The 11,300-nt window shown below is 39.1% G+C and overlaps 1 long non-coding RNA gene across 1 annotated transcript; it reads right to left on the bottom strand.

The window, feature by feature from the left end:
• Nucleotides 1-3,876: 3,876 nt before the first annotated feature.
• LOC120542546 lies at nucleotides 3,877-11,075 on the bottom strand. The gene is made up of 3 exons (XR_005636201.1): nucleotides 11,036-11,075; nucleotides 10,017-10,198; nucleotides 3,877-4,087 (listed from the first exon to the last, which is right to left on the bottom strand). It is a non-coding gene; the product is annotated as an uncharacterized LOC120542546 (long non-coding RNA).
• Between the last annotated feature and the right edge of the window lie 225 nt (nucleotides 11,076-11,300).

Genomic DNA, 11,300 nt, shown 5'->3' with positions numbered 1-11,300 from the left:
CAGCAATCCACCAATCAGGCCTGTATGGTAGAGTGGCCAGACAGAAGCCACTCCTTAGTAAAAGGCACATGGCAGCCCGCCTGGAGTTTGCCAAAAGGCACCTGAAGGACTCTCAGACCATGAGAAACAAAATTCTCTGGTCTGATGAGACAAAGATTGAACTCTTTGGTGTGAATGCCAGGCGTCACATTTGGAGGAAACCTGGCACCGCTCATCACCAGGCCAATACCATCCTACAGTGAAGCATGGTGGTGGCAGCATCATGCTGTGGGGGTTTTTCAGCAGCAGGAACTGGGAGACTAGTCAGGATGAAGGGAAAGATGACTGCAGCAATGTACAGAGACATCCTGGATGAAAACCTGCTCCAGAGCGCTCTTGACCTCAGATTGGGGCGACGGTTCATCTTTCAGCAGGACAACGACCCTAAGCACACAGCTAAGAAATCAAAGGAGTGGCTTCAGGACAACTCTGTCAATGTCCTTGAGTGGCCCAGCCAGAGCCCAGACTTGAATCCGATTGAACATCTCTGGAGAGATCTTAAAATGGCTGTGCACCGACGCTTCCCATCCAACCTGATGGACCTTGAGAGGTGCTGCAAAGAGGAATGGGCGAAACTGGCCAAGGATAGGTGTGCCAAGCTTGTGGCATCATATTCAAAAAGACTTGAGGCTGGAATTGCTGCCAAAGGTGCATCGACAAAGTATTGAGCAAAGGCTGTGAATACTTATGTACATGTGATTTCTTAGTTTTTTTTATTTTTAATAAATTTGCTAAAACCTCAAGTAAACTTTTTTCACATTGTTATTATGGGGTGTTGTGTGTAGAATTCTGAGGAAAAAAATGAATTTAATCCATTTTGGAATAAGGCCGTAACATAACAAAATGTGGAAAAAGTGATGCGCTGTGAATACTTTCTGGATGCACTGTATCCCAACAGGGGAATGTGCAGGCTCCCACTTAACTGGGACATAATGACAAACATCCTGAAAGAACTGCTTGTCAGTACCTATAATAAAAATTATCCCACATCTACCAGCTGGAAACCTTGTGACAGCCCTACTAGCCAGAAAGCATTCTTGCTTCTTATCATATGTTCCTAGCCTTACTCTCCTTCTCTTATGACTTTAGGCAAAAGGATTTTGTGATGCCCACTGCACCTGCAGAGCTTAGTATTCTCTGCCTTCATCAACTGGCATGTAAAGATGCATTGCCATTGCCCACATAAATGCTTCTGCCTCTCTTTGAACCTCAAGAGCACTTGCTTTATCCTGTGCACTTCTAGTGCTATCAGCCCTTGCCAAGCAGATAACATTCTGATGTGAACATTTGGTTGTAGTTTTGCAAGTGACATTCTTACACCCTTTCCTTCCAAACTACTTTATATTTCTTAAATTGTGTCATTGCCATTGCTATGAATTTACGGCATTGATGAATTACATACATATAACATACAGTTAAGCCCATAAATATTTGGACAGAGACAACTTTTTTCTAATTTTGGTTCTGTACATTACCACAATGAATTTTAAATGAAACAACTCAGATGCAGTTGAAGTGCAGACTTTCAGCTTTAATTCAGTGGGTTGAACAAAATGATTGCATACAAATGTGAGGCAGCTAAAGCATTTTTTTAACACAATCCCTTCATTTCAGGGGCTCAAAAGTAATCGGACAATTGACTCAAAGGCTATTTCATGGGCAGGTGTGTTCAAGTCCATCGTTATGTCATTATCAATTAAGCAGATAAAAGGCCTGGAGTTGATTTGAGGTGTAGTGCTTGCATGTGGACGATTTTACTGGGAACAGACAACATGCGGCCAAAAGAGCTCTCCATGCAGGTGAAAGAAGCCATCCTTAAGCTGCAAAAACAGAAAAAACCCATCCGAGAAATTGCTACAATATTATGAGTGGCAAAATCTACAGTTTGGTACATCCTGAGAAAGAAAGCAAGCACTGGTGAACTCATCAACGCAGAAAGACCTGGATGTCCACGAAAGACAACAGTGGTGGATGATCGCAGAATAATTTCCATGGTGAAGAGAAACCCCTTCATAACAGCCAACCAAGTGAACAACACTCTCCAGGGGGTAAGCGTATCGATATCCAAGTCTACCATAAAGAGAAGACTCCATGAAAGTAAATACAGAGGGTGCACTACAAGGTGCAAGCCACTCATAAGCCTCAAGAATAGAAAGCTTTGCTAAAGAACATCTAAAAAATCCATCACAGTTCTGGAAAAACATTCTTTGGACAGATGAAACCAAGATCAACCTCTACCAGAATGATGACAAGAACAAAATATGGAGAAGCCATGGAACAGCTCATTATCCAAAGCATAACACATCATCTGTAAAACACGGTGCAGGCAGTGTGATGGCTTGGGCGTGCATGGCTGCCAGTGGCACTGGGACACTAGTGTTTATTGATGATGTGACACAGCACAGAAGCAGCCGAATGAATTCTGAGGTGTGTGTTCAGAAACATACTGTCTGCTCAAATCCAGCTAAATGCAGTCAAATTGACTGGGCGGCGTTTCATAATACAGATGGACAATGACCCAAAACATACAGCCAAAGGAACCCAGGAGTTTATTAAAGCAAAGAAGTGGAAAATTCTTGAATGGCCAAGTCAGTCACCTGATCTTAACCCAATTGAGCAGGCATTTCACTTGTTGAAGACTAAACTTTGGACAGAAATGCCCACAAACAAACAGCAACTGAAAAGGAGGAAACCCAGCATCTGGTGATGTCCATGAGTTCAAGACTTCAGGCTGTCATTGCCAGCAAAGGGTTTTCAACCAAGTATGACATGAACATTTTATTTCCAGTTATTTAATTTGTCCAATTACTTTTGAGCCCCTGAAATGAAGGGATTGTGTTAAAAAATGCTTTAGCTGCCTCACATTTTTATGTTATCTTTTTGTTCACCCCACTGAATTAAAGCTGAAAGCCTGCACTTCAACTGCATCTGAGTTGTTTCATTTAAAATTCATTGTGGTAATGTACAGAACCAAAATTAGAAAAAAGTTGTCTCTGTCCAAATATTTATGGACCTATAACTGTAAATATTAGTCTAGTAAAAAAAAATTCTACAAAACAGTCAGAGGATCAACAGCCTGTTGCATGATCGCACGTTCACGGCTCCCAGGTTAAGTGCAATGACACTGCTGAAAGAAGAATAGCAGCTTGAATGCATATAAAGCCACAAGTAAGTGCTCACCTCAGGAGCTAATAAGGCTTGACATTAAGGTTAAGATCTCCCTCCAGGGACAGTGCTAGAAAATAATCTCCGGGATGACTTACGTGAGGCTACATAACTTAGGAAGCCTAGACCTTTTCAGTTTAATATTGTTTATGGCCGAGTGACTTGATTTCTAATGTTATGTTGCCTTAGTTAAGTGTGTATTGCATGCTTAAATGTAGAAATGAACGTGGAAGTTAAGAAAACATTTTCAAAAATTATTAGACATATAGTAATAAATATTACTCACTGAATATTTAACATTAGCAGATTTCTTTTTTTGTTATGACTTAGACTTAGCTTACTGGGATCATTTGGGCCCGGAGGCTGTGGAATGGACAAATCCGAGAAGGAAAACTGTCTCCACATTCTGAGATTCTGTTAAGTTTGCTGTTGTCAGTCTGTCCTCACTTGTATCTGCACCAATATCTTTCACTTTGACTTGCACTGACTATCATAAATGCAATGGTATACAGAAAGTATTCAGAACCCATCTCATTCTGTACACTTTTTTTGTGTTGTAGATGTAATTCTAAGTGGATAAATTTGCCATTTCCGTCCAACAATCTACACTGAATAACACATAAAGACAACATAAAAACGCATTTTCAGAAAGGCTTGCAAATTTATTAAAAATCAAAAACTGAAATCACATGTTCATATTAATTCTTCTTGAGATGTGTTGAGAACTTGTGTCTGAATATCAGCTAGGAGAGGTGGGTGTAGATGATGGGTTAAGAGGTTCCTTGGTGAACTTTTGGGAGCTTCTATACTCGTTAAAGCAGAAAAACAACCAACCAGGGGAAAAACACATCTTGCTCAAGAAGGCAGCAATGCTAAAAAAAAACTAAAAGAAACAAGTCATCAGAAGCATTATAATAGTAGCCTTAGACATATCTAAGTGACCTTAGAATAACACATTTTTTTCAAAAACTATTAATCTTCAAAACACATACATACAAACTTGGTAACTGCAGTGCATTATACGTTAGGGGTGGCACAACGGTTAGCACTTTTACGTCAGGGACTGGGCTTGAATTTGCATTTTCTCTCTGTGTCAACATGCAGAGGTGCTGTCTCACTGCTCCTGCATTTGAATTCTGCCCTGCCCTCTACTTGGCTGTTATTTACACGCTTTCTCCATCCCCGTGGAGTCCTCCTCTAACATCCTTAAGACACGCAAGTTAGGTTCTCTGGTAACTCAAAATCACCCCTTGTATGAGTTAGTATGTCTGTGCTTCTGTGCTCTGCAATGGTCTAGACTCCTTCCAGCGTTGATTCCTGTCCAGAGGTCTCAGGCTCCCACAATCCTACATTTGGATTAAAGAGGTTTAGAAAACAGAAGCACCCTTAGTCTGATCCCAGTGCATCTCACAATGCAATGTGAAAAAAAAAAAATGCTAATCTAGGCAACCTGTAACAAAGTAAGGATTTTGTAGGATGTTCACATAACACGCAATTTGGAAAAATTCAAAATACCTTGGATTGCATAGCTTGTTTGGTGACAAATGTGCAAAAAAGTTAAAAATGAAAGAATTAGAATATTAACATGATCTAAACCATTTCAACTTTAAAAATTATCCAAATAAAAATAATAAATATTATTTTAAACAAATACAAAATATATACAAATAACTCATGATAAGATGAAACAGTTTTCTTATATGTTTTGTTAAAAATAAAGCTGAATGAATCTGAACTCTTTGAAATGACATAGAAGGGAGAGAGAGAGGCAGGGATCCAAGTGCAGCCATGCAATGGGTGACACACCTCAGCACCACACTTGACACACACTTAACTTAATACTGATACTCTGTATGTTCAATTCATCATAATAACTATTCATAGTGGCTCCAAAATCCGTACTGACCCCTACTCTCTCTTCTGTTTCTTTTTCCGGTTTTTCTGTGGTGGCGGCCTGCGCCACCACCAACCTACTCAAAGCACCATGATGCCCCAGCATTGATGGACTAAAAGCCAGAAGTCCACGTGATCATCATCATCAAATCCTTCCGTGAAAACCATAAATCCAAAGAGGACTGTTTCATTTATGTTAGGTAGATTGCCCAGAGGGGACTGGGCGGTCTCATGGCCTGGAATCCCTGCAGATTTTATTTTTTTTCTCCGGCCGTCTGGAGTTTTTTTGTTTTTTCTGTCCACCCTGGCCATTGGACCTTACTCTTATTCTATGTTAATTAATGTTGACTTATTTTATTTTCTTACTGTGTCTCTTATTTTTCTATTCCTCATTATGTAAAACACTTTGAGCTACATTTTTTTGTATGAAAATGTGCTATATAAATAAATGTTGTTGTTGTTGTTGTTGTTTACAGTGTGAGGCTTTTCTACAGTGGCTGGAGTGCCAGTCCTACCACCAACCTCCAAGTTTTCCCTGCAAGTTGGAGGACCTTCTTGCAGGGCTGGTGGCAGATTAACATCATACCCAGGATGAAGCAATTGCAGGTTAAGGGCCTTGGTCAAGGGCTCAATGGAGCAGAGTCACTTCTGGCATATACAGGATTTAAACTGGCAACCTTCTGATTGCCAGTACAGATCCCTAGCCTCAGAGCCACCACTCCACCCTATAATGGCATATACAGTATGGAAATTATAGTTATCTTTGCTGAGTTTCTTGGAAAGGGAAAATAAATTGGCAGAGAGTCTGTGTAATAAGAAAGTTCAGTATGCAGAAGGATTTTACCAGGGACAAAGAGATGAATGGACATGAAAGGCAACAGTTGCCATGTGTCTCCAAAAGGCTGGACATGTCAAAATTTTGCTCTCCATTGTGTCTTCACCTTGCAGCAATAATCTTATATTAAACCCAAATGCGTTATTGAAGACAGCTTTGCAGAAACACAACTCTGACCTAAAGTGGCTTAATGTTCACAGTGACTTTATTATTATTATAGCACAACAAGCTGCAAACAGTTAATTACTGTTTAATTATTATTAATGGTCTGATTCGGCTAACACTCTTTTCAGAAAAAAATGTAGTCTATCTAATGTGGTATCAGCAGCTAGACCACATACACTCCAGATCAGGTCCTCCACCTGAAGCTAAGCATGTTCAAACCCAGCCAGTACTTGGATGGGAGACCATCTAGGAAAAACTTGGGTTGCTGCTGGAAGAGATGTTGATGAAGCCTTCAGGGGGTGCTTACTTGTGGCCTGAAAGAGGATCCAAATGCACTGGTGGGACTGATGGCATAATCATGCCATCCTTTGAGTGAGATGTAAAACCAAGGTCCTTATTCTCTGTGGTCATAAAAGATCCTTGGGCATCTTTTGTAAAGAGTAGGGGGTATCCCAATGTCCAAGCTAAACTGCCCACCACAGCCTAGTCATCTTGGTCCCTTAATCATCCTCTGTCACTTATTGGCTATCTCTCTCACTTAACAGCTTATGTGTGATGAATGTACTGATGCAAAATGGCTGCCGTCGCAATCATCCAGGTGAATGCTACACATTAGTTGTGGTTGAAATGGATACTACTTTGAGTTGTGAGAAAGGCACCATATACTGTATATATAGATGGAAAGAATTATGCTCAATGTTATATACCCTTTATCAAGAAAAAATCAAACAGCAAATAAGAAATAAGAAATAAAGAGGCTGTATGATAAAAGGGTGACAATACTTTAATCAAGAATAAAGATACTGCTTCATAAAGAGGTGACAATGCTCTAATAAAAAATAACAATACTCCATCCATTATCCAACCCGCTATATCCTAACTACAGGGTCATGGGGGTCTGCTGGAGCAAATCCCAGCCAACACAGGAAACAAAAGCCGGGCAGGGCATCAGCCCACGCACTAGGGACAATTTAGAATCACCAATGCACCTAACCTGCATCTCTTTGGACTGTGGGAGGAAACCCACACAGACACGGGGAGAACATGCAAACTCCATGCAGGGAGGACAAGGGAAGCGAACCCAGGTCTCCTAACTGCGAGGCAGCAGTGCTACCCACTGCACCACCAAGCTGCCCCAAATAACAATAATGAATGATACAATACTTTAATCACACAATGTATGCGGAGTCCAGCTGGTTCCTCAACACTTTATCTTATATCATGCAGAGACTGTGTCTGCTAGTGGGCTTTCACACATGGTTCTGAAAAATGTCACAAGCCTCAGAAGTTAAATTATGGACATCTATATACTATGCGTCTTTGATGTACTGGACTGGCATTGTCTGCCACCAACAGCAACAACAACATATATTTGTATTGCACATTGTCCTACAACAACGTAGCTCAAAGTGCTCTACAAGATGACAAAAGAAGGTTGCAAGAAGAGAAAAACTTAAAATTAGGCAATATATATTAAAGAATAAATAACAAAAACAAGGTACAGTCAGATGGCTGGGAGGACAGAAAAAAAACAAAAAAAAACTCCAGTTAGGCTGAAGAAAAAAAACCCAACAAAATCTGCAGAGGTTTCAAGGCCAAGCGACCACCCAGATCCCACTGGGCATTCAACCTAACATAACTGTTCTTAAATCAAAACGCTTAGTTTTTATGTGTCACTTGATAGAATTTGATGAAGTTGGTCTTGTGGACAGCTGAGAAACCCACCTTCATTTCATCATCTCAGGGGCTGCATGGTGCCTTGATCAGGTGGTGGTTGTTCAGATCCCCACCGCAGAAGAACAGGAAAGAAACAGCAGAGAACAGTGGTGATTACTACAAATAGCAGATCCCTGAAGAATGTGATAATTCTATCTATGCTCATTTAGTCTATTAAGAATACAACTGAAAAATAGTTACAAAAAGCCAAATTAAAATAATGAGTTTTTAGCAGTTTTTAAAAATGTTCCATAGTATTGCCCTAATGAATTTCTATGGGTATTCCAGATTTTAGCAGCAAAAGGCCGCCTCACCACTTCTTTTAAGCTTGGCTCTTGGAGTTATAAGCAGACCTCCATTTGAAGATCTAAGGTTATGACATGGAGTGCAGGGGGACAGGTGTTCCAAAATATAGGACGGAGAAAGATTATTCCATGCTTTATAAACCATAAGTAATATTTTAAAGTCAATTCTGAACGATATAGGTAACCAATGTAACATCTTTAAAGCTGCTGAGATTTGCTCAAATTTTCTTTTTCTAGTTAAGACTCTGGCTGCTGCATTCTGCACTAATTGCAGTCAATTGATGTCTTTCTTAGGTAGTCCTGAGCCATGTCTCATTTCTTGTCAAACTGTATTTGTGTTTATCCATGTGTCTTGAATGGGAAATATGAATCCTTCTTTTTTGTAGTTCCATAGGCATCACACATGGATTGATACAGTTGCCAATCGTGCAAGAATTATCAGATTAATTTAGTACACAAATGGATAATAATAATAATAATTATTATTACAGCTACTGAAATGAAGAATGCAACATACTTAATGTTCAAGGTAAGCCCATTTGTTTTTCCACCTGCAGCCATGAGTTGCCACATGCCTGCCATCACACCCCATGCTGCCCAGGCATTGGTAACACTTACAAGCAGTAAAACTGGGGAATGCCTGCATTCTGCTCACCCCTTTTTCTCTTACCCTTTTGTTCTCTTTCTTTCCTGTTTCCTTGTCCCTCAGTTCTACCTGCCTTGGAAGTTCCTTCACTACACTCTCCATAATTTCCACTTTAGTTCAGGTTTTTTGCTCTCCTCACACCAATCTGCACAGGCCCGATGTAACTGGCCAGAGACCAGATCATTTTTTTTTCTTCAGTCACCATTAGTGAGTACCATGTGGTGGTGTAACTGGTCTTGATTGGTTGGTTGGAACGTTGCAGTATTTACTTACCAAAAATTGCATTATGTGTCTGTCCAGGTTTGGCATAAACTATGAGACCTATCCATCAATGAAAACTCTCATTGTGTTTCCCCTAACTCTGTAACTGAAGAATAAGCAGAGTGCCAGGAAAAAAAGACTTTTTCCTTATTTTCAGCTGCCATCTAGTGGTCATTCTTAGCATATGCAAGGGCAGTTTTTAGTGTCATTCAGCATGGAGTACATCAAGCACAGCATACATTCTCCAAACTTTTAATCCAGTTTATGGTTTTAGGGTTTGAGAGCTTCAGGTGCGAGGCAGGATTCAAATCTGGACAAGATGCCAGTCAATTACAAGAGCGACTCATACAATGTATTTGTAATTAGACAATCAAATAATATAATGATTATTGATTATTGAATCAGTTCCCAATTGTGCAGAACTGCAGCCATTACCTACTGATTTATTTATGTTATATTTTTATTTACTGCAGTGTATGTATAGATTTGTTTTTCTGCTTTTTGTTGTATTCAATATTGCTTCCCCATTTGTTTTTCTTTTATTATTAGTCAAAAACATTTTATACATTATGTTTATGTTGCAAAATGCTTCAAAGAACATATTCATTTACACAAAAAGTCATTTTTAAATCATAATAAATGTGAACTTATAATGCTTTCTAATGCTTTTCAGTAGAGGAACATTGAGGCAACTCAACACAGGCCTATATTGTCTATTATTTTTGGTTATTCGTTCTTTCTTCATTTCGTATAATCACAATTATACATAACATTGTGGTAAAAATGAAACAATTGATAAAATTGAAAATAATCAGATTGGTTCAAAGGAACTGAGAGATTTGCCTGGAAGATATCTCATTTATAAAATTTTGTGTGATTTCGAACGTGAAAAAATGCATAAATCAAAAACAGGAAAATGCTTATTTTAAGAGAAAATTCCAATATATAAAACCTTTCATTATGCACATTTCAAGCCTCTTTTTGTACATACACAACATTTATAAATGAGACCCCTGGAGAGCAGCGCTTTTCAAATCTTCTTACAGAAACGTTGACAACCTTTAAGAATCTGGATGAGACATTGGGAAGCTTAGCTAGGAGCTAAACAAGCAAGCCTGATGGACTTAATGGTCTTCTTTCGTCTGTCAAATTTCTTATGTTCTCATGTAGTACCTGGAGAATAATGAAGAAACGTTAATTATGTTTCAGCACGTTTTTAAGCTTATTTGACAAATTCTATAAGATGGTGCTTAAAAGTGAGCGGTTCATCTGTGACTTTGCAGCTAATACTTGAGTGCCAGTCCAGGACTGTTACATTTAGGGTGAGAGTCATCTTGGTCAGTGTTACCTGTGGAAAGGAGTCTGAATTTACAGAAAGAGTGGTGACACTTGTTGAATACTGTGATATCCTTTAATTTTTCTTTTTTCATTTTCATTTGAGTAAAAGGTGGGATATTTTGTGTTTTGAACCCTATTATACAATACTAGGGTATATGGGAACACATCCAGAATAACGGGATGAGTCAAGCGTTTCATAGGGTCACATGTACAGAGTACAGTGAAATTCTTACTTTCATGTGCTAACCCAGTGGTTCCCAAACTGTGGTACAGGTACCACCCTTTTCAGGTGGTACGCATCGTGGTCCCTGAAATTTAATTTATCTGTGCAAAACCCTTTATGACAAGCCTAGAATTATAAATAACAATGATAGTAATCCCAGAGTCTTATTCTCTACAATTGATCACCTACTAAACCCAGGTAACTCAAAGGAATGCCTCCAAAATACTTCCAGTGAAACTGAGGCTATTGCTGTGTTTTTCAATCAAAAAATGAATGATATTAGAAATAATATAGTATATCCCCCCAACACTGTGGATCCTCTTTGATAGATAGATAGATAGATAGATACTCCAGCAGCAGCATACTGATAAAAACAATATTAAATTAAAGATTGACAGCAATGAAAGTATAACAGATGGACAATAATTCTGTATAATATTTAGCTTTACCCCCCTGGGTGGGATTGAAGAGTCACATAGTGTGGGGGAGGAACGATCTCCTCAGTCTGTCAGTGGAGCAGGATGGTGACAGCAGTCTGTTGCTGAAGCTGCTCCTCTGTCTGGAGATGATCTTGTTCAGTGGATGCAGTGGATTTTCCATTATTGACAGGAGCCTGCTCAATAATTAATTAATAATTATTATTAATTAATAATAATTAAGCCCCAGTACTCCATTATAAACAAATTAAACTCTTTCACCATGATAGATTTACCT

This window comes from Polypterus senegalus, chromosome 13 (genome assembly GCF_016835505.1).
Source record: "Polypterus senegalus isolate Bchr_013 chromosome 13, ASM1683550v1, whole genome shotgun sequence".
NCBI classification, from domain to species: Eukaryota; Metazoa; Chordata; class Cladistia; order Polypteriformes; family Polypteridae; genus Polypterus; species Polypterus senegalus.
The sequence above is the reverse complement of the archived record's forward strand: the minus strand, read 5'-3'. Positions and strand labels throughout refer to the sequence as shown.